General features: G+C 42.6%; 2 long non-coding RNA genes across 4 annotated transcripts in view; one reads left to right on the top strand and one right to left on the bottom strand.

Annotated features, from left to right (window-relative positions):
- LOC126935301 (uncharacterized) overlaps nucleotides 1-23,023 on the top strand; it is a 57,498-nt gene that overhangs the window by 15,644 nt on the left and 18,831 nt on the right. The window lies entirely within an intron of this gene.
- Nucleotides 14,043-23,023, bottom strand: part of LOC126935311 (uncharacterized) — a 39,589-nt gene continuing 30,608 nt past the window's right edge. For all 3 annotated transcript variants that reach the window (XR_007719217.1, XR_007719219.1, XR_007719218.1), the window contains exon 3: nucleotides 14,043-14,161. This is a non-coding gene — a long non-coding RNA (uncharacterized LOC126935311). The remainder of the gene's footprint in view (nucleotides 14,162-23,023) is intronic.

The following is a 23,023-nucleotide window of genomic DNA, read 5'->3' as shown; positions in this document are numbered from 1 at the left end:
TAAGAGAGAACTTCGCAAAATGCTGCCAGAGCATAAATAGGTCTTATGACTATGTAGCAGAAAAATGGGACCTCAAAGAGGAGGGAGACTTGCAGAGTGGGGTATTGCTGCCATTCTTTGAATAGCAGCTGAAAATATTTCCCCAAATTCTCCCCATCTGGTCAGGATACCCCACAGCCTTTTACTAAGATGGTGTCTTCATCTAGCCTCAGCCCAGCTGCAGTACCTTTGTGGAACTCCCACCACTGATGCTCAAGAGGAGAGTGTAAGTTCAAGAGGGGTAAGCTGTCTATCCACCCGCTCATCCGCAGTCCCTCAGACAAGCATGCAGATATATGCTTTGGTTGTTTGGTTGGTTGGTTTTGTTTTGCAACAGGGTCTTGCCCTGTTGCTCAACTGGAGTGCAGTGGTGCAATCACAGCTCACTGCAGCCTCAACCTCCCAGACTCAAGTGGTCCTCCCACCTCAGTCTCCCAAGTAGCTAGGACTCACATGCCACCATGCCTGGCTAATTTTTCAGTTTTTCGTACAGACAGGATCTTACTATGTTGCCTAGTCTGGTCTCTAACTCCTGGGCTCAAACAATCCTCCCACCTTGGCCTCCCAAAGTGCTGGGATTGCAGGGGTGAGCCACCGCACCCAGCCCAAGCATGCTTTTAGATTGTACTCTCTAAAAATTAATGTTTGTTCCTGGGAGCAATGCATGAGCTAATATAACAAGTCTATTAATCAAATGAACTGACATAATTCCTACTAACACATGTAGGAATATTGAAAAGGAAATTCAGCCAGGAAGATCTAAATCCACAACAAAGTGCAAGCTATTATATTATCACATTGAAAAACACAATCCAGCCACCTGAAACAAGCAGTGTAACCCAAAAGCCATTTTCCTAAATTTGTCTAAGGGTTTCTCCAGCCCTACACTGTCCAATATGATAGCCACTAGCCACATGTGGCTGTTTAGTTTTAAATTTTCATTAATTAGAATTAAATAAAATGTAAAACTTTTTTTTTTTTTTTTTTTTTTTTTTTTTTTTTTGAGACGGAGTCTCACGCTGTTGCCCAGGCTGGAGTGCAGTGGCGCGATCTCGGCTCACTGCAAGCTCCGCCGCCTGGGTTCACGCCATTCTCCTGCCTCAGCCTCCTGAGTAGCTGGGACTACAGGCGCCCGCCACCGCGCCCGGCTAATTTTTTTTTGTATTTTTAGTAGAGACGGGGTTTCACTGTGGTCTCGATCTCCTGACCTTGTGATCCGCCCGCCTCGGCCTCCCAAAGTGCTGGGATTACAGGCTTGAGCCACCGCGCCCGGCCATAAAATGTAAAACTTAATCCTCAGCTACATTATCCGTATTTCAAGTGCTTAGCAGACATATGTGGCAAGTGGCTACAATATTGGATGCATCCCTCTCCTCAGTACAATCCCACAGGGTGCGTGTGGTCCCCAAACTCCTTCCCAAACTTCCAAGATGCCAAGTATAAATACACAGGCTTCTCTGAGAGATGAGAAGAAAGAAATAAGGAAATCTTTCATTTAGCCAAAAAGCCATGTCTTGACAAGAAAAGATCAATATAAATAAAGTTACAGGGCAATTAATGGAGAAGTGATCTCTTCCATCAGCATTTGGACCATTTAAAGTCGATACAAAAGGATATAGAAGACTAGTTTCTGAAACAGCCCCATGTTTTAGGACCTGGATCAGGACTTTCAAAAATATATACTTTTTTTTTAACTTTTATTTTAAGTTCAGGGATACAAGTGCAGGTTTGTTACAAAGGTAAATTTGTGTCTGGGGGGTTTGTTGTACAGATTATTTCATTACCCAGGTATTAAGCCTAGTAACCATTAGTTATTTTTCCTAATCTTCTCCCTTCTCCCACCTTCCACTTTCTGAAAGGCCCCAGTGTCTGCTGTTCCCCTCTATGTGTTCATGTGTTCTTATCATTTAGCACCCACTTAGAACATGCAGTATTTGGTTTTTTATATCCTTAGGATGCGAAAGGATAATGGCCTCCAGTTCCATCCATGTCCCTGCAAAGGACATCATCTTGTTCTTTTTTATGGCTGCATAGTATTCCATGGTGTATATACCTTTTAATGTAGATTACCTTGATTACAGGAACAATATTGTTACAGATTTTATCATTTTTGAGAAAGTATAATGAAAATTGTGTCTAACAAAGTAATAAGATTCCTTTCTGTCTATACGGTGAAAATGCTCAGGATGTTCACTACAGCCTGCCTCACCCTGGAAAAGGGATGTGAGGATAATGAGAAAGATGAGTATGTTCAGTGTGGAGCATGCAAATTTGCATGAAAAGTAAATGTAACCTTGTGCCTAACTATGACTGGTTCCCAGAGATATTTTAGTTCTCAGTTTTAATAACGTGTCTAGCACAGAAAAGCCTAGAACATAAAAGGGTCCAATACAAATTTACTGATTTAAGAAAAAATAATGTTTGTTTTGCTAAGAAAGGTAAAGCACCAATAAGAAATGAATCATACTTGCAGTGAGATAGATAGATAGATAGATAGATAGATAGATAGATAGATAGATAGAAAAAATAAGTTAAATTTAAAGTCAAATAAAAATCCAATGTCAATTGGATAAGAAATTGATGTTTAAGTCTAAAAAGTAAAGCTTGTCTTTATTTTGTCCATATTTTATTTAATTTTATTTGTGATAGGGTCTTGCTTGCTCTGGAATCCAGATAGGAGTACAATGGTGCTACCATGTCTCACTGTAGCCTCAACCACCTGGGTTCAAGTGATTCTCCTGCCTCACCCTTCCAAGTAACTAGAATCACAGGCATGTGCCACTATGCCCAACTAATTTTTAAATTTTTTTTGTAGAGATGTGGCCTCTCCATGTTGCCCTGGGCTCAAGCGACCTTCCTGCTTCTGCCTCCCAAAGTTCTGGGACTACAGGCGTGAGCCACCTCACCTTGCCTGTCTTTCTCTTTTAATCCATTTCATGTTGTTTATGCTTTTTTTTTTTTTTTTTTCTGAGATGGAGTCTCACTGTGTCTCCCAGGCTGGAGTGCAGTGGCACAATCAGGGCTCACTGCAACCTCCACCTCCCAGGTTCAAGTGATTGTCCTACCTCAGCCTCCCAAGTAGCTGGGATTACAGGTGTGTGCCACCATGCGTGGGTAATTTTTGCATTTTTAGTAGAGACAGGGTTTCACCATGTTGGCCAGGCTGGTCTCGAACTCCTGACTTCAGGTGATCCGCCCTCCTCGGCCTCCCAAAGTGCTGGGATTACAGGCATGGGCCACAGCGCCCAGCCTGTTTATGCTTTTAACCAGTATCTACACTGGTTACAGTTTCTTTACCAAGTGAACTGACTCAAACTTTCATTCATACCCAAAGAGTCTGAACCCTTCATGAATTAACCTAGAATGGTGTCAATGTTTTAATTAGCCTTTGCCACCAGGCATGGCAGTATAAGAAGTCATGCCACCAGCTCTCTCACTTTCTAATTATATTCCCCCAGGCCCCTATCATAATGGACCTTGGTCAGGTGCCACTTTTTTGCAATGAAAAAAAGTCTAGTCAAGCTAGCTAGGCCTTCCTGGGATGAGAGAATCTTCACCACTCTGGACCATGCCAAAATGCTGAGGACAGTAGCCACATTCTTTTGAGGCTCTATTGCTTGCAAACCTACTTCTCAAAATCCATTTATTTTCTAGACAGAGATCAGTTGGTTGCAAAGAATAGAAATTATCTCAGGTAACTTAAGTGAAGGAGGGTTTATTGTAAGAGAATTGGCGGCCACCCCAGCTCCCAAAGTAGACTGTTGAAACAATTTATTGAGTCTGGAGCCTTTCCTGAATTAACAAAAGGGAGGATCCATTAAAGGATAATACAGCTTATTTATTATTTCAATAGCTTCCCAGGCAAAGCAGGAAAGAAACCAGACCTCTTTTCTGAACAATAATGGCGCCTACTAACTCTGGGGAAAAGGTAAGATACCTTCTAATTGAGGAAATATATCCTTTTTCAATATGAGTCTAGATTGTACTCTTTAAAAATTAATGTTTGTTCCTGGGAGCAGTGCATGAGCTAATATAACAATTCTATTGATCAAATGAACTGACATAGTTCCTCCTCACACATGTGGGAATACTGAAAAGGAAATTCAGCCAGGAAGATCTAAATCCACAACAAACTGCAATCTTAGAGTCTTTTCTTCCTTCCCCACCCCCAGCCCACTTCTATACACAGAATTTTGCAAGGCTTGGATAAATGTAGGCATCATTTTTATCTGGTTAAAGTCCTGGGGACCCTACCTCTAATTTGCACACTCAGACCAAGACACTTTGGTAAGGTAAGAATGGTAAATTTGGAGAGAAAGAAAGAGCCAAGAAGTGAGATCCCTCCTTGTGGATAGGTGTGGGGTTTTCCCAACCAAATCGATGGAGTTCCTAATAAATAAAATTTTAAAAGGAGGCCCATGGAGAAGGAAAAGTTGTGCATCTAAAGGCCAGAGAGCTTGTGAAGGATCTGGACCTGCAGGTAACATCTCTTTGAGAAGTAAAGAGAAAGTCTAAGGAGTGTTTTATTCTTTCCTCTTTGACGTAGAATCACTCTTCAGAAATTGCCTCTTTAGTGAAGAAACCTGCATAGAACCACATGCAGAAATGGAAAAAAGATGTCCTGCTGTTATCTAGGATAATTAATCCTTTTAAAAAATTAATTTTTAAGTTGACTAACATGGAGAGGCCACATCTCTACAAAAAAAACATGCTGCTATAAAGACACATGCACACGTATGTTTATTGCGGCACTATTCACAATAGCAAAGACTTGGAATCAACCCAAATGTCCATCAGTGACAGACTGGATTAAGAAAATGTGGCACATATACACCATGGAATACTATGCAGCCATAAAAAAGGATGAGTTTGTGTCCTTTGTAGGGACATGGATGCAGCTGGAAACCATCATTCTTAGCAAACTATCACAAGAACAGAAAACCAAACACCGCATGTTCTCACTCATAGGTGGGCACTGAACAATGAGACCACTTGGACTCGGGAAGGGGAACATCACACACCGGGGCCTATCATGGGGAGGGGGGAGGGGGGAGGGATTGTATTGGGAGTTATACCTGATGTAAATGACGAGTTGATGGGTGCTGACGAGTTGATGGGTGCAGCACAGCAACATGGCACAAGTATACATATGTAACAAACCTGCACATTATGCACATGTACCCTAGAACTTAAAGAATAATAAAAAATTTTTAAAAAGTAAAAAAAAAAATTTAAAAACTAGTTGGGCATAGTGGCACATGCCTGTGATTCTAATTACTTGGAAGGGTGAGGCAGGAGAATCACTTGAACCCAGGTGGTTGAGGCTACAGTGAGACATGGTAGCACCATTGTACTCCTATCTGGATTCCAGAGCAAGCAAGACCCTATCACAAATAAAATTAAATAAAATATGGACAAAATAAAGACAAGCTTTACTTTTTAGACTTAAACATCAATTTCTTATCCAATTGACATTGGATTTTTATTTGACTTTAAATTTAACTTATTTTTTCTATCTATCTATCTATCTATCTATCTCACTGCAAGTATGATTCATTTCTTATTGGTGCTTTACCTTTCTTAGCAAAACAAACATTATTTTTTCTTAAATCAGTAAATTTGTATTGGACCCTTTTATGTTCTAGGCTTTTCTGTGCTAGACACGTTATTAAAACTGAGAACTAAAATATCTCTGGGAACCAGTCATAGTTAGGCACAAGGTTACATTTACTTTTCATGCAAATTTGCATGCTCCACACTGAACATACTCATCTTTCTCATTATCCTCACATCCCTTTTCCAGGGTGAGGCAGGCTGTAGTGAACATCCTGAGCATTTTCACCGTATAGACAGAAAGGAATCTTATTACTTTGTTAGACACAATTTTCATTATACTTTCTCAAAAATGATAAAATCTGTAACAATATTGTTCCTGTAATCAAGGTAATCTACATTAAAAGGTATATACACCATGGAATACTATGCAGCCATAAAAAAGAACAAGATGATGTCCTTTGCAGGGACATGGATGGAACTGGAGGCCATTATCCTTTCGCAACATGGTGAAACCCCATCTCTACTAAAAGTACAAAATTCAGCCAGGTGTGGCAGGCATCTGTAATCCCAGCCACTTGGGAGGCTGAGGCAGGAGAATCGCTTGAAACCCGGGAGGCGGAGGTTGTAATGAGCCAAGATAGTGCCACTGCACTCCAGCCTGGGAAACAGAGAAAGACTCCGTCTCAAAAAAACGAAACCAAACAAAAAAAATTATGATCCTTCTTCTGCAAGGTGGGTTATAGAAACCAGAACCACTCTCCCACAAAGCAAGCCATAAAACTTACAAGTATTATTCTAACCTTCCCCTGCCTTGCTGTGTAAGAGCTGCACATAAATAAATCCCTGGCTGGGCATGGTGGCTCATGCCTGTAATCCCAATAGTTTGGGAGGCCAAGGCAGGAGGATCGCTTGAACCCGGGAGTTCAAGACCAGCCTAGGCAACGTAGCCAGACCTCATCTCTACAGAAAATTTTAAAAGTTAGCTGGGTGTACTGGCATGAACCTGTAGTTCCAGCTACTTGAGAGACTGAGGGGGAGGATGCCCTGAGACTGGGAGGTTGAGGCTGCAGTGAGGCATGATCACGCCACTACACTCCAGCTTAAGTGGCAGAGTGAGACCCTGCCTCTAAAGACAAAAGAAGAAATAAAGTGAGAAAAAAAGCGAATTATTTTTAAAAAGAAAGAAATTTTCACCATGTTGGCCAGGCCGGACTCGAACTCCTGACCTCAGGTGATCCACCTACCTCAGCCTCCCAAAGTGCTGGGATTACAGGTGTGAGCCACCATACCTGGCCTCATAGTTTAATTCCTTAATCAATAAAGACAGAGAACATCTAACTGGTAGCCCTGGGTCAGATCTAATAAGCTATTGCCCAGGGGTAATGGACTGAGATGAAAGTGGTAGGTATAGTCCACTCTTACAGGATCTGTGGTCCAGGTAGGTGCAGAAGTTTGTCTAATCAAAGTAGCAAGCCTATTTATTCTCAGTGGTTGTGGGAGGATTTAAGGGCACTGATAAATAATACCCCAATTTCTTGTTCTAGTTCTCAACCAACTGAGAAATAAAGTAAAAGAATAAGGTAATAAGAGGCCAGGCACAGTGGAGGTTGCAATGAGCCAGGATCACGCCATTGCACTCCAGCCTGGGCAACAGAGCAAGACTTGTCTCAAAAAAAAAAAAAAAAAAAGAATAAGGTAATAAGAGATCAAAACCACAATGTTACTGATGAAATTCATATTGACGAATGTGGCTATATCATTTAGCAAATGGGTCGCTTGATTCTGAATACCAGAATTAGGGAGACTAACCCAACCACTCACAGATGGTATACAAAAATTACAGCTTCCCCCTTGGTTTATGTAGAGGAATCAATATTGACCCTGAGTTGATTATTGTTAAAGTGGGTAATGGGTACGTGAATCTTTATACCATTGTCTCTTCTATTTAAGTACTCTGCATTTAATAACTTTTGGGAGTAAATCCAATCGTGCACTTATATCTTCCCCCAATGCTCTGAGAGAGAGATATCAGAAACATTCTTTTCTTTCTGCAAAGTGTAGAAATTTGCAATGATGCCACTTCAGTCATTAGGCCTTGTTGAAGGGATTTTTAATTCCCATCCAGCCTGCTCAAATTTTCCTATACAGTTCAACACACTGATTGAGCCCCAAGTTCTGGCATCCCAGTGTACCCCGGTGGTATGCCTGTTGTGTTGTAGCTTCCAAGACTATAGCGCTCTGATGCGTTGGGATGGCAGTAGGCAGCATTTTTCAGTCCTGTTACCTATGTAGCTGCTACCACTGCATCCTGTTAAATAATGTCTTCAACCCAAGAAACCTGCTTCCTAGAGAAATTTCTCTCTATCTCTGCATTTGTTCCCACTAGAGAATGACCATCACCAGATTCCTGAACTGAAAATGCTGTTGACACTTTGGAAACTCGGACCCCTATTAATAGGGTGACCAACTATCCTGGTTTACCTTAAATGCAGGATTTTCAATGCTAAAACCAGAAAAACCAGGATGGTTGGTCATCCACCTCAGGCCTAATAAATACCAGTCAATAATTCAGCCATGGGCTTCCTTAAGATACTGTCTTTTCTTGACTGTTGAATAGTCTAAGACTTGAGTAGCAGCTCTTTCTGCTACTGGACACTTGTTTTACTACCCTATTTCTCTAGATTTTATTTCATGGCTAGTAATTAAGACATAAAATCAATGGGTTCTGGTTATGCCAAAGCCCTCACTCTTCGAAAGTGCCCATCCAGAGTTGGATAATCCCACACAGAAGGTGTTCTCTCAACAGACCAGCATCCAACCTAAACCTAGACCCAATGCATCATTTTTCTTCCTAGTCCCACATTAATACTTCTTATCTCTGCTGTGCTTAGGTCCCTGATTTATAAATATTTCAGACATATTTTCTCAGGACACAGGGAGTACTTAAACCTCCACATAGCAGAGATATGACATACAATAAGCTGTTATCTGGAAACTCCTAGTGATGCATTTAGTACTTTACAATAATCTTTCTGGTCTTCCCCTCAACCCCATTAAGTGTTTCTGTAACTAGCTTGTGTATCTGTCCCCATCTTTAAGGAAGAAGTCCCTATTTGCTCATGCTATGATTTCCCTCATGCTCTCCCTCCCTCCCTCCCTTTCTCTGTCTCTCTCTCCACCCCAATTTTGAGATGCTGCACCTTAATAGTTTTCTATACCTAGATCCTTTTTGAAGGAGTAATTTCAGCCAGCACTGAAATCTACACTTTTTTTATCTTGTTAGATTTACTTAGGACCTAATGACTGTTTCTGAGCTAATAATAATTCCATCAGCTTATATTTTCTGATACTCTCTTTAAGAGCAATTACATCTAGTTGCATCTCCTTTTCCTTTTTTATTCATGTATCTTAGTCTTCTCAAGATATAATGAGAGTAGCACTTGAGCCTGAGATAAGCCATAAGAATTCCAGGATAGTCTCTCCATAGTTCCCTTTCTTGGATAAAGCCATTTCAAAACATCTTAGTGGGTCAGATTTGGAGCAGCCTACTTACAATGGTGAATACCACAACTGATAAATAATTGTTCTGCATCCTGCCCACATCTAAAAGATTCAGGGTGTCTTTTCCAGATACAGGACTCTCCTTTCTCTTTGTTTCTCTTCTCTCTCTTCTCCTTGATTGAAGCATTACTTCAGCTGTCCCTGCTTACTAAGGCACTGCAGCTCACCAGCATCTTCATAGCCCTCACGTGGCTCATGCACATATCCTAGCTCTGATACCTTTGTAGTTCAAGAATAATCTACAGCACATTACACCCAAAGCTCTCACTTTTGCTATAGTTGTGCCTTTACAGAGCCATCCTCAAACCCTGCCCACAGTGGCATCTGGCTAAGGCCTACCCTTTTGAATATTAAGGACACCCACATGCACCTTGACAGAGACATTTTGGCTGAAGGCAGACAAGACCCATCTACTGCTCCCCTAAGTTCAGCCCAGAGCCTGGCTCATATTAAAAACAGATCCTCACCTGTGGATAAAGTTCCAAGACTTGTGAGGTCCCACCAAGGTGAAAGTCCCACCTGAGGTCAGGCATGGTGACTCATACCTGTAATCCCAGCACTTTGGGAGGCCGAGGAGGGTGGATCACTTGAGGTCAGGAGTTCGAGACCAACCTGACCAATATGGTGAAACCCTGTCTCTATTAAAAATACAAAAATTAGTCAGGCGTGATGGCACACACCTGTAGTCCCAGCTACTTGGGAGGCTGAGGCAGGAGAATTGCTTGAACCCAGGAGGTGGAGGTTGCAGTGAGCCAAGATCGTGCCACTGCCCTCCAGCCTGGGTGACAGAGCCAGACTCCATCACAAAAAAAAAAAAAAAGTTCCCCCCTGGCCAGCAATGAAAACCTGAAACTTCCTGCCCAGCTACAACTGATAAAAACCAATTACATCCATTAAAAGAGCCTTCTGGCTTACTAAAAGCTTCCACAAAACCACTGCAATCACAAATGTATGCTTGCTCAAGTCCAAATCCAAAACTGACTTCACCAAAAGCCTCTTAACGTATTAGCTGGGTCTCCAAATTTCACTCCCTGTTTATTTTTTAAGGCTCCTGGTCCAGTGAATGAGATGTTGAAGTTGTGTGGATCCTCAATAAACGGCACATCTTTCCCTCTCCTGAGTTCAACACCAGTTAAAAGGTAGAAGCCAATAATCATTTCTATGACTGACAAAGTTAATACTAGAAAGAGGGTTTATGTCACTGGATAAGATAACTATCTAATAGTGAATCCCAGAAATAAAGAGAGGTTTGCCTACACGACTGTAGATCATACTGGAAAACTGAGGTCTACCAATGGGGCAAGCCCCTTTAGAATGTCCTTCGAAGTGCATGCTTTCGAGGTCAACCTGGATCCCAAAGACACAGTTGGGAAAGCTGAAGCTTGTTCTTCCCAAATGTATCAGTTAGCTAAGTCATTGACTTCTCTTCTGGAGAGGGAGGCTAGCATTGTTACTCTAAAGAGCTCCCTCCACATGAAATGAACAATTGAGAGAAGAAAAGCACTTTTCTCCAGTTGTAGTCAAAATTAACCATCCTAATGGATAAAGAAAATGTGGGATATATTCAGCCCTTATAAAGAAGGAAATCCTTTCATTTGTGACAATATGGAGAAACCTGGAAAACATCATGTGAAGTAAAACCAGCCAGAAAGACAAATACTGCATGATTTCAGAAATATGTAGAACCTTTAAAAAGTCAAACTTATGGAAGCAGAGAGTAGAATAGAAGTTACCAGTGGCTGGGGCTGGGAGTTGGGGCGATGGGCGAGTAGAGATATTGGGGAGACACTGATCAAAAGGCACAAAAGTTTCCTCCAGTTAAACAGGAAGAATCAGCTCAGAAGATTTATTGTACAATATGATGGCCATAGTTAGTGACAACATATTATACATTTGAAAATTGCTAAGAGAGTAGATTATGCTTTCTCACCACAGAAAAAATGTAAGTACTTGAGTTAATTGATATATTAATTAGCTCAATTTAACCATTCTACAGTATATTCATGTATCAAAACATGTTGTACACTAAAAAATCTATACAATTTATATTAGTCAACTTAAAAATTAATTTTTTTAAAAGATTAATTATCCTAGATAACAGCAGGACATCTTTTTTCCATTTCTGCATGTGGCATGAGAAATGTGAAATGACCAGATTCCAATTTCCAATATAATGGGATCATTATTACAGACCCCTAGTGAAACTATCTCTCACCTTGCTTTGGTTTTGTTGTTTTGTTTTGTTTTGTTTTGTTTCTGTTTTTGTTTCACTTTGAACCCTAAGGTGCTAAATACTTTGGTAGTAAAAGAATCTTGGTTAGAGAAAGACAGCATTTTGAGAATGATTATTGAAGTATAATTATGAGTGGTGATGCTCCCATCTCCAACTCTTAATCCCTGGGCCTTTTTATTCTGACTTGGAGACATGAATATATGAATCTGGCAGACAGCATAAATCATCAACAGCAAGACAAGATGCCTAACTCACAAGAAATTGTCCCCCAGCTGGAGTCAAAGCTGAACAGTCATTTCTCTGTAATGCCAGCAACTTCTGTCTGATGGGGTCTATATTAGCTTCCTAGAGCTGCCATAAGAAAGTGCCACAAAATTAGTGACTTAAAACAACAGAAACATATTCATTTGTTATATCATGGTTCTAGAAGCTAGAAGCCCAAGGTCTCAGCAAGGCACTCTCTCCAAAGGCTTGGGAGAGAATCATTCTTTACCTCTGATAGCTCCCAGCAATCCTTGTCATTCCTTGGCATGTAACTGCACCACTTCAATCTCTGTCCTCATCTTCACAGGTCCTTCTTTCCTCTGTATCTGAGAGTTTTCAAATCTTTCTCTCTTTATAGAGACACCAATCATTGAGTTTAGGTGTCTGTAATCCAGTCTGACCTTATCTTAATTTGATTACACCTGCAAAGACCCTATTTTTAAATAAGGTCCTCTTCAAAGGTACCAGGGTTAGGACTTCAACATATCTTTTTGCAGAACACAATTCAACCCACTGTAGGTCCCATAATGAAATCAATGAATGGCATGGACATTGGTTCTTTGTCTTCTTTTTCTATGAAAAATTTCTTGACAGAGCTGTGATACATTAATTACAACAATGGGCCCTGGCTGAGTGCAGCGGCTCACACCTGTAATCCCAGCACTTTGGGAGGCTGAGGTGGGTGGATCACAAGATCAGGAGATCGAGACCATCCTGGCTAACATGGTGAAACCCCGTCTCTACTAAAAATAAAAAAAAAAATTAGCTGGGCGTAGTGGTGGGCACCTGTAGTCCCAGCTGCTCAGGAGGCTGAGGCAGGAGAATGGCGTGAACCCGGGAGGCGGAGCTTGCAGTGAGCAGAGCTTGCGCCACTGCACTCCATCCTGGGCAACAGAGTGAGACTCAGTCTCAAAAAATAAAATAAAATAAAATAAAAGATCCTATGCTTCCCCTGCCTCCCCTGTATCCATACTCTTTGAAATGTGACTTTTCAATCTTTCCATCAAGAAAGTCTATTTCCTCACACACTGAATCTAGACTGGTCTTATGGTTTGCTTTGGCCAATAGAATGCAGCAGAAGTGTCATCATGCTAGTTCTAAATGTAAGCTTCAAACTTCTGGTCTCTCTTTTGGAGCCCTGACCCTGCCATGTAAATAAGGTCAGGGTAGCTTGATACTTGATAAGACACATGTCCCAGTCTCCCATGTCACCCAGCCATCAGCCAGCCAACCACCAGACATGTGAATGAGGTCATCCTAGACCAGTCAACCTGCAGCTGATCAACCTGGCGACCCACAGATTCATGAGCAATAATATATGGTTACTGTTTTAAGCCACTATGTTTTGGGATGGTTTATTATGCAGCATTAAATAACTGATAACAGGATATAAAAGTATACATGATTCCATGACAATACATAAGACTTTCAGTAAGTTCACAGATGTCAGTGCTGGCAGGAGTGTGACAAAGGGAGAAGAAACACCCAAATTCAGAAAAAGTGTCTATTCCAATGAGGACAAATGTCTGTCACCTATGTAATGAAACATGTCTAAAAACAATCTAGCTGGTACCATTAGCTGGCTGATCCCATTAAATTATGGTCTCATAATATGGATTAAGAGTTTGTCACTGTTAATTGGCAATTTGCGTATTTGGCTGTGGCAGTAGCCAAATAAGACACAGCCAAGAGAATTCTATTATGAGCCAAAACCTAGTTAACATCCCTAATCTCACTGCCAGTTTATTCATTAATCCATTGGGCAAAAACTGGGAAGGTTAGGGAAGAAGACTTGATTGATGTATCAGATGCGTCCTTTGGTCCCAACCCACATCTTGGCTTATCTTTTTCTCCAGCTAGTTGATCAGGAAGCAGGATGGCAACTAACTTCCTGTAGAGGGAATCTGTCAGCAGTTGGACTCAGCTTCACCTTTTGCCTAGGGCACACTGCTGCATACACAACCTCAAAATGTGAGGCAGCTAACACCCCAGAGGTAACCCTTGACTAAGGAGGGGTAAGGCCAGGAGATACACAAATGCAGGCCAGGCATGGTGGCTGTGCCTATAATCCCAGGACTTTGGGAGGCAGAGGTAGGAGGATCACTTAAGTCTGGTAATTCAAAATTACAGTGAGCTATGGTCACTGCACTCCAGCCTAGGCGACAGAGCAGGAGGACTTTGTCTAAATAAATAAATAAATAAATAAATAAATAAATAAATAAATGGAACATCTTACACTTATTCTCAGAAGATCCAACAGATAGAGCTCAGTTGCTCACAAAAGTGATTAACTCCAATATATGCCTTGCATTAGCTCTTCGCAGTCTGACAAAATCACCAGACACCACCCAGAAATCAGTGTAAACCTGTCCCCAGGATATGTGTTATTCCAGGCAGTATGGAAGTTGGGCTCCCCTTCCCTCTGGCCATTTCTATCTGGTGGCTGTGTCCCATGCAGAGCTGTCTGCACATCAGGCTTGAGTCTTCTCTTCTGTCAACAGGGCCTGGCTGGAAATTGAGAGAGGGTGGCATGAGCTCTCATTCATTTTAGTGGCTGCATAATATTCCATTATAAGGAATATTTAATCACATTTTATGAACTAATTCATGGTATTTTTGTTGCTACAACAAAACTGCTATGAATACCCCTCAAGTAGCCCCTCCGTCACCTCAAAAAACGTATATAATCCAGTGGAAGAAATTGACGTTAAGCTAGTAATTATGAAAATAGTGACTTAATTATAATTGTGATCTATGCTATGAAAGAAAAGTACTAAATGCTGTGACAGTACATTATACATAGACCTAACCTCAAGGACTTGAGGGTGAGTCATAAAATCTACCCTAAGGAAATGACATTCGAAAGACAAGTATAAGTTAATAAGGTCAGTGGGTAGGAGGGAGGTGCAGATGAGGCGGAAGGAGCCAGCATGTGTGAAGGTGTCAGTTGGAATGTGCATCAGCAGGGCAGTACACATACAAGTGCACACAGGCAAGAAAGATTAGCCCTTTGGGGAGTTGTCAGCGGTGCAGCACGTATACAAGTGCACACAGACGAGAAAGGTTAGCCCTTTGGGGAGTTGCCAGCAGTCCTGCCTGCCTGATTTTTAGAATGAGGTGGAGAAAGGTTGATGCAACTGTGAAGTACACAATAGGGGGCCACTGGAGGATTTTAAGGAAGGATTTCCTAAATCTCACTCTGGAGGGGAAGCTGGAGACAGAAAAGGCTTAACATAGGAAAACCAGGCAGGGGACAGAACTAGCTGTGTGGCCTTAGACAAATCACGTAGCCTCTCTGAGCTCCAGTTGCCTCATCTGAAAACAGGGGTAATAATTCCTACCTTAGAGAGTGCTGTTACGATTATTGAGATAAAGTATTACAAATGTTAAATGTTTAGTAGACGTTAATATTTATTATTTTTCTACATTCCTCGTTCTCCCTTACTTTTCACATCTACTTTGACACAAAATTCTGCTCATCCTTCCTCCTAAACACCCCTCAGATCTGTTTTCTTTTCCGTAACATCCTTCTTTATTTAACTCTCATAAATTCTAACTTGGTTGCCTAGTTGGGTTTCTGCCTGCAGTCTATCCCTCCTCTAATTACAACTTGGCTACCAAAGTAATTAAACAGAAACCAGAATATTTCAGCTGCCTGTTGAAAATTCTCCTGATTCTTCATCTGTTTAAGGACTATGACCAAAGCCCTAAATATGGGTATAAGATTCTTAATGATCTTCCCCCATATCTATATGTCATTCCTCTTCCTCACCATCCTCCCAGCCCACCTCTATAGTGTTCTCTATTTCCCAGATGCTTTGGATCGCATGGAGATCCCTTGACACCCCAGGCTCTCTCACACACCTCACATCCTTACTCACACCTTTGCTCCTGCCCCAGATACTTCCCCTCATGTGTGCCTCACAAACAAAATCCCTGTTCATGCTTTGAGACCCTGTTTCAATGTTACCTCTTCCTCCTCACACGTTCACAACCTCCTCAAATTGCATATTCAGACCTTCCCTGGGCCTCCAAAGCATTGTGCATATCCTTGTTCTTCAGTCCTTATCACATTTATTGTAATTATTTTATGTATATTAATTTTCACCTCCGACACCATGAGCTTCTAAAAATAGTGACCTTGCTTAATCACCCTTGTATCCTCAGCACCTAACTCAAATTCTATCATATATTGGATGTACACTTGCTGAAAAAAAAAAACAAAAAACATATGAATGAATCCAACATAAAAAGTAAGAGTGTATTTGGAACTAGTTGGTCTGTGATATCAGGACTTGGCCTCTAGGTGGCTGTGCTTAGGGGATCTAAGCCACCAAGCCTGGTTCTCCAGGGAATCTGGTCAGAGGGGCAACTAATTTCCTCTCTCTCTGACGTCTCACCTGCTTGCACCTGGGCCCCTTCTTGGGACCTAAGCCAGCTGCCCCCTCCACATGTAAGGTTGCAGTGCCATCTACTGGTATCTAGAAGACCTGCAGGTCAGACCGAAGGAGGAAGAGGAAGGAAGAATTAAGGACTACTGTGGTTTAACCCGGCCATGAAATCTCAGCTACCAGATCCCGCATTGGGCAGTTTGTCCCACCTATGTGAGCCCATACTTGCTGGGGAAAGCACCTCATTTATACTTCCCGTTGACTGAATACCCTCAGTCGTCTCAGTGTCCAGAGCCCTTTCTTCAACCCTCTGAGAGCCAGGGCCCCCACCCTCAGTTTTGTCAGGAGTTGGTCACCCTAACTCAGTGACACAAACGTCCTCCTTGGCCTTCTCAGTAATAGAGTCTCTCACTCAGGAACCACTGATCAGGACCCTCTCCTTCAGGCTTTAGTGACCAGATGCCTCCACCCAGGCCCTTAGCAAGTAGGGCCCTTGACTCAGACCCCTCAGTGATCAGGTACTTTTCCACAGGTCCCCAATGACCAGAGCATCTTGTTTAGGCTCCTCGGGGACCAAAGCTCACCCTCACCCCAGTCAGTAACTAGGGACCTTCTCTGAGACACCTCAACAAAGGTGCCCCAGCTCAGCCCCCTCAGTGACCAGGGGTCTCCTTCACAGGCCTCCCAGGGACCCTCGCTCAGTCCCCTCGTAACCAGGGTCCTCACTGAGCCCATCAATGATCGGGGTCCTCACTCTGCTTCTCCGTGAGCTAAGGACATGTTTCTCTAGTTTTCATTCAAGTTTCATTGACAGGAATCCTCCCTCAGACCCCTCATCAGGGACGGATTCTTCAATAAGCTGATAAGAAAGAGCTATGACATTACGAAAGCAGAAACCACAAAACAGGAAAAAAAAGTTTTTTAAGAATTCAGGATTTGCAGCTGGGCACGGTGGCTCACCCTTGTAATCCCAGCACTTTGGGAGGCTGAGGCGGGCATATCACAAGGTCAGGAGATCATGACCATCCTGGCTAACATGGTGAAACCCCATCTCTACTAAAAATACAAAATATTAGCCAGGCATGGTGGCACGCGCTTGTGGTCCCAGCTACTCGGGAGGCTGAGGCAGGAGAAAGGCGTGAACCCGGGAGGCAGAGGTTACAGTGAGCCAGGATCATGCCACTGCACTCCAGCCTGGGCGACAGAGCGAGACTTCGTCTCAAAAAAAAAAAAAAAAAGAATTCAGTATTTGCAAAAGACCATCAATATGACCATCGTAGGATACATTTTATTAACTGTCTTTGTACTTATTTTATGGCTTATACCATTTTGTTTTGAATAACATGTAGAAACCAAGCATAATCTTTGATGTGCTTAGACCTTTAACAGTCTTGATCAGCCTCATTCCTCAGGGACCCTGACCTAAGAGCTAAGAGCTGCATGACCAAAGGTCTTTAATTAAGGTCTAGTGAGCATAACAAGAACTGGGCAGGTTCCCTCAGGCCACGCAACTATCTTCTGCTTCCCTCTGCTCCCCTGAGAAGCTGTTGGAGCCTCTCATCTCCAAGGCTCTGCCTTCTGCTCCATCCCTATGCCCTTTGTCCAGAGAGGGGCCACAGCTGCACCCGGGTCTCATAAGGAGGTGTGGGCCCTACTGGGCTAATTGATGCAATCCCAGGGTTGTCCCCCGAAAGGCCGGCTTTGACCACCCCAGCCCCAGCCCACATACATTGGGGTGATTAGCAATAACCCTCCAAAATGTTTCTGCCACGCAGTAATCCACATGAACAGTGTAACATAAACAAACCAGCTTCCACTTTTACTCCACATCCTCTGGGAACTTAGTACAGGGTCTAAGGTAAATACAAATTACAGGAAAACTTGGTGGGCCAGATATAGGAAACTGTGATTCACCATCCCTATTCCTGTTCCCCCCATTCCCAGAGCCATTTTTTCCTCTTTGTTTTAACTCATGCTGGGCTCCCTGCACTTGATGGAGCTGCCCATGGAGTTCCTTTAAACATTAACCACTATTCTTGTTTACCAACTGCCCCTAAGGCCTGTTTTTCCCTCTACAAACAGAACCTTCAGCATTAAGGCCTTTTTTCAGAAAAAAAAACAAAACCCTCCCGTTTATCAAAAGTATAACAAGTCAGCCATTCAGTCGATGCGTTCATTCATTCATTCATTCATTCATTCATTCACTCTTACCACACAACTTTATTGACCTCCGCTGTGTATTGAGCCTTATGCAAAGTGTTGGGGAAACAACAGTGTATAAAATAGAATTCATCACTTTGCGAGGCCAGGGTGGGTAGCTCACGGGGTCAGCAGTTCAAGACCAGCCTGGCCAACATGGTGAAACCCCGTCTCTACTAAAAATGCAAAAAGTTGGCCAGGCGTGGTGGTGAACGCCTGTAACCCCAGCTACTTGGGAGGATGAGGCAAAGAATTGCTTGAACCCAGGAAGCAGAGGTTGCAGTGAGCCGAGATCATGCCACTGCACTCAAGCTTGGGCGACAGAGTGAGACTCTGTCTAAAAAAAATAGAATTCATGTCCTTGTGAAACTCACCTCCAATTAGGAGACACAGCTGTTAGACAAACTGTATGATTATTTATTTAATAGAAAATATGATACATAGCCAGACGCGGTGGCTCATGCCTATAATCCCAGCACTTTGGGAGGCCGAGGCGAATGGATCACCTGAAGTCAGGAGTTTGAGACCAGCCTGACCAACAAGGTGAAACCCCATCTCTACTAAAAATACAAAAAAAAAAAAAAAAATTAGCCAGGCATGGTGGCATGTGCCTATAGTCCCAGTTGCTCAGGAGACTTAAGACAGGAGAGTTGCTTGAATCCCGGAGGCGGAGGTTGCGGTGAGCCAAGATTGTGCCACTACACTCCACTGTAGCCTGGGCTATGGAACAAGACTGTGTCAAAAAAGAGAGAGAGAGAGAAAAAAAAGAAGAAAGAAAATGTGATATATACTACAAAGGAGATGGACTTACTATTTGTCTAGGCCTGCACTACATGCTCTGGGTGCTATAAAATAAGTGGATAAGGCATAAATCTACTGTCAAATATTCAAAATCGACGTGGAGAGCCAACCCAGAGCTCCTGCTAGGGAAGGGAGAGTTAAGAGAAACCTCTCAGTCTCCAGTTCTTGAGACTATCTCAAAGACTCTTAAGGACTGGAAAAGACAAAAGTGTTGAGTAAAGACTTCCAGAAAACAGGGCCAAGGTGTCAGGGTTGACATATTGGACTAGCACAAACAGTTCAAACAAGAAGGCAAACTGTGTTTAGAAAATGTTGCAGAGTGCTGCTGGTGGGCTGGCCAGAGATTAGAAGACAGGAAAGGCAGAATTTCTTAGAGTCAGAGCAAGGGGCATACAAGCTTCACGGCAAAGTGGGCTTGTTCCCTCATTTGTTTAATCATTGATTAATGTCATTTGTTTAACCTCTTGATTAATGTCAGGCACTGTGCTGGACACTAAAGAGACAGTAATTAACAGAAAAGTTTTTTTGTGAAAACAGACATAGGCAGGGCACAGTGGCTCACGCCTGTAATCCCAGCACTTTGGGAGGCTGAGGCAGGCGGATCATGAGGTCAGGAGATTGAGACCATCCTGGTTAACACGGTGAAACCCCATCTCTACTAAAAATTACAAAAAAAAAAAAATTAGCCGGGTGTGGTGGCAGGTGCCTATAGTCCCAGCTACTTGGGAGGCTGAGGCAGGAGAATGGCGTGAACCCGGGAGGTGGAGCTTGCAGTGAGCCGAGATTGCGCCACTGCACTCCAGCCTGGGCAACAGAGCAAGACCCCATCTCAAAAAAAAAAAAAAAAAAACAGACGTGTAAACAGATACACAATAAGCCCCAATAACTGCAATTAAAAATAGATGCATGAGGCTTAACAGTGACACACTACTAAGTTACCCCTATAATAATGTCCCCCTCACTGGGGAGAAGAGGGAGTGGCACCACAACCAGCTCTCAGGAATTGCTTCTCCAAAACCTGTGCTACACATGCACCCAGCAGCGGTGGGAAGATTGCTAACACACCAATTGTCATGTCATTTTCAAGTCATTGTATTGCATTGAAATGTAATAGTTATTTTTGCCATTGGCTTTGATTTCCTGCCAAAATTCTTCCAGGGTTTCGATAAAATTGGGTTTAACCTTTGAGAGTGTGTATGAATATGGATGTCATCCATTGTGTGTGGGTGGTGGAGAAAAGATTGAGAATGGCCGCCATGCACGGCTGAGGATGAGTCACAATCTTTAGACCAGAAAGGGAGCTGAGTGGGAGGCCTGGCAGGAGAAAGTTGCAAGAGTGAATCGGGGCTTTTGGCCCTGAGGCAATAACGATGTCAAGACGTCTCTCCAATGTGGCCTCCCAGTGAGATGTCCTGATCTAGCCAGGCCTGGAACCTAGTGGAGAGGCACCAGAAAGCCCAGTGCCAGGGTCTCCTTATTGTGTGATCCGAATCCTGTGCTTTGGAAATTTGACGTAGGTGAGCTATTTATATCTTATGTTTTCTCTTCCTCTGTTCTTCAGAAAAACTTTCATAAAATGCCATCTATATCAGTACTTTCTTCATTAACTATGTATTGCTTGTTTAATTTTTTAAAGCTATAGATTCACAGTAATACAGTATAAAGAAAAGACCCTAAAATGAAAATGCCAGTTCAAACTGTTCAGAGGAATCAAAGTTTTGTTCACATTCCTGGGAAAGCTGTTAAAAAGGAACAGCCCAACTCCAATTAGAGGTTGGGGACAAGGCTGGGCAAGCAGTTAGTTTTGAAGTCAGAAAACTCTCAGACTGCTGGGGAAAGAGGTGGGGATAGGGGTGGGAAGCTCAAGGCCCTTGCCCTGCTCCCCACTGCTGCAGAATCCTCCTTCCAGAACTCCCCTCTGCCAGACTTCCCTAAGTTCCACAGTGGTATGCTTCTATGAGTAAAGCTGCTTCCATTACTGAGAGATTATGGTGGCCCAGGAGACACTTAGAATCCAGTTCTAGGCCTCAGAAGCTCTGTAAAGTCAGGGAACACAGGAGAGGTCAGTAGGCAGGGGAGGCCCCACTAATGTGAGCATCTCTAGCCTCTGTCTCTTTAAAGTCTGTCTTCAAGAACAAGCCTACACTCTATCTCCCCTGCAAAATTCTCCCTGACTCTTTGGCCACCACTGACCTCTCCTTCCTGGAGTTCTTTAATTATGAAGATTAAGCACCATTTTATGTCTTTCTTTTGGAAAATCATCTGATCATGTATTTTGCCTGCTATTCACTGCCTCAGTGTATTCTTTTGAAGTCAGTTTATGGGAGTTCTTGATGCAGCTGACTGCAAATATTTCCCTAGTTTGCCTTTTTTATTTTGCTTAACTTTTATTTTTTGACGTGCTAAAGTTTAAAATACTTCCATAGCCAAGTCAGTTAATCTTTTCCTTTGTGATCACTTCTACTGCTTCTAAGATGGAAACATTACTTCCTTCCAGAGATTTGATAAATATTTTGGTGTTTCTGGGAATTTTTTTTTTTTAAAGCTCTTTAGTTCATCTGGAAAGTACTTGGTATACAATGTGAGAAGAGGATCTAGGCTGATCTGATGGTAACCAGTTTTCCCAGAACTTTATATTGAATAAATTTCTTGGCCGGGTGCGGTGGTTCACACCTCTAATCCCAGCACTTTGGGAGTCTGAAGTGGACAGATCACCTGAGGTCAGGAATTCAAGATGAGCCTGGCCAACATGGTGAAACCCAGTCTCTACTAAAAATACAAAAAAATTAGCCAGGCGTGGTGGCAAGTGCCTGTAATCCCAGCTATTTCAGAGGCTGAGGCAGGAGAATTGCTTGAACCCGGGAGGCAGAGGTTGCGGCGAGCCGAGGTCACACCATGGCACTCCAGCATGGGCAACAAGAGCGAAACTCCATTTCAAAAAAAATGTTATTCTTTTCCAATGACTTTTTTTTTTTTTTTTTTTTTGACAGGATCTTGCTCTGTCACCCAGGGTAGAGAGGAGTGGCACAAACACCATTCATTGCAGCCTCAGCCTCCTCGAACTGAAGTAATCCTCCCATGTAGCTGGGACCACAAGAGCACACCCCCACACCCAGCTAATATTTTTTTTTTTTTTTTGTAGAGATAGGGATCTCCCTGTGTTGCCCAGGCTGATCTCAAACTCGTGGACTCAAGCGATCCTCCCACCTTGGCCTCCCAAAGCATTGGGATTACAGGCGTGAGCCACTGCACCTGTCCCCCAAGGACTTTTTATTCCATTTTTATGGTATATTGAATTCATATATATCAGATCTATCTTTTTTCCAGGCAACCTATTCAGCTCCAAGAAAAGATTATTTGACACCTGACTGTGCATTGTTTATTACTGTCTGTTAACTACACTCAAAATATTTTAAAGAAAAAATCACATACTTTACTTCCAATTATTCATCCAACAACGGTTTACTGAATGTTGACTTTGGGCCAGACACTGGCTAGGTGCTGGAAATAGAGTGGAAAATAAGACATGCATGGTTTTTGCTGTTACTATACTCATAATCAAATAGCAATAATGATAGACTACAGAAAGTGTTTAGCAGCAAACGCATCTTAGAGGTGATGGGAGGGAAGTGTTGTGAAACCCACTGGAGGCTTCCATCTGACACCTGAAGGATGAGTGGCACTAATGCAAAGAGAAGGAAGCTGACAGAATCCAGGATGTGATGAGACCTAGGCCACGCACCTCCTACTAGGACCTTGATTACAGCTTTATGAAACCAATGGAACCTGGAGGAAAAGAAGCAGTTAAAGATAAGAAAACTGATCACCCCACAAGGACTGTCCTGAGCAGAAAGGGGGAGCTCCTACTTCATGCCAGACATCATGCCAACACTTGCATATAACTCTCAATTCATCCTCAGAATCCTCCTTGGGGTTACTTTATTTACTCCACCGTACAGTCACTGGGAGACTAAGACCA

Source organism: Macaca thibetana, chromosome 14 (assembly GCF_024542745.1).
Source record: "Macaca thibetana thibetana isolate TM-01 chromosome 14, ASM2454274v1, whole genome shotgun sequence".
NCBI classification, from domain to species: domain Eukaryota; kingdom Metazoa; phylum Chordata; class Mammalia; order Primates; family Cercopithecidae; genus Macaca; species Macaca thibetana.
The sequence above is the reverse complement of the archived record's forward strand: the minus strand, read 5'-3'. Positions and strand labels throughout refer to the sequence as shown.